The sequence below is a fragment of the Gavialis gangeticus genome, unplaced genomic scaffold (genome assembly GCF_001723915.1).
Source record: "Gavialis gangeticus isolate Ggan-Ray unplaced genomic scaffold, GavGan_comp1, whole genome shotgun sequence".
Lineage (NCBI taxonomy): Eukaryota > Metazoa > Chordata > Crocodylia > Gavialidae > Gavialis > Gavialis gangeticus.
In genome coordinates, this window is record NW_017729031.1 from 92,477,926 (window position 1) to 92,478,667 (window position 742).

General features: G+C 53.6%; 1 protein-coding gene across 1 annotated transcript in view; it reads right to left on the reverse strand.

Moving 5' to 3' along the window:
• NDUFA10 (NADH:ubiquinone oxidoreductase subunit A10) overlaps nt 1-742 on the reverse strand; it is a 67,873-nt gene that overhangs the window by 45,682 nt on the left and 21,449 nt on the right. The gene's annotated exons all lie outside the window — the stretch shown is intronic.

Genomic DNA, 742 nt, shown 5'->3' on the forward strand with positions numbered 1-742 from the left:
ATCTTCATTAGCGACCTGGACGAGGGTGTGGAGTGCACCCTGTTCAAGTTCACTGATGACACCAAGCTGTGGAATAAAGTGAATACACCGGCAGGCAGGGACCGCATCCAGGCAGACCTGGATAGGTTAGATAAGTGGGCGGATCTGAACAGGATGTGGTTCAACAAGGACAAGTGCAGAGTGCTGCACCTGGGGAGAGGGAACCAGTATTGTGGTTATAGGTTAGGGGCTGACCCTCTCAGCAGCACAGAGGCAGAGAGGGATCTTGGAGTCATGATTGACTCCAGGATGAATATAAGTCACCAATGCGACGAAGCAATAGGCACAGCCAACCGCACCCTGTCCTGCATCAACAGGGGCATTACTGACAGGTCCAGACAGGTCTTGCTCCACCTCTATGCGGTGCTGGTCAGGCCGCAGCTGGAGTACTGTGTCCCATTCTGGGTGCTGCACTTCAAGAAGGATATGGAGAACCTGGAGAAGGTCCAGGGGAGGGCCACTCATATGGTTGAGGGCCTCCGTGGCCAGCCCTATGAGGAGAGGCTGAGGGACCTGAATCTCTTTAGTCTCCGCAAGAGGAGACTGAGGGGGATCTTGTGGTTGCCTACAACCTTATCAGGAGCCACCAGCAGGGACTCGGGGAAAGTCTATTCACCAAGGCCCCCCTTGGAGTCACCAGGAACCACAAGCTGAGGGAGTATAGGTTTAGGTTAGATATTACGAAGAACTACTTCACTGTAAG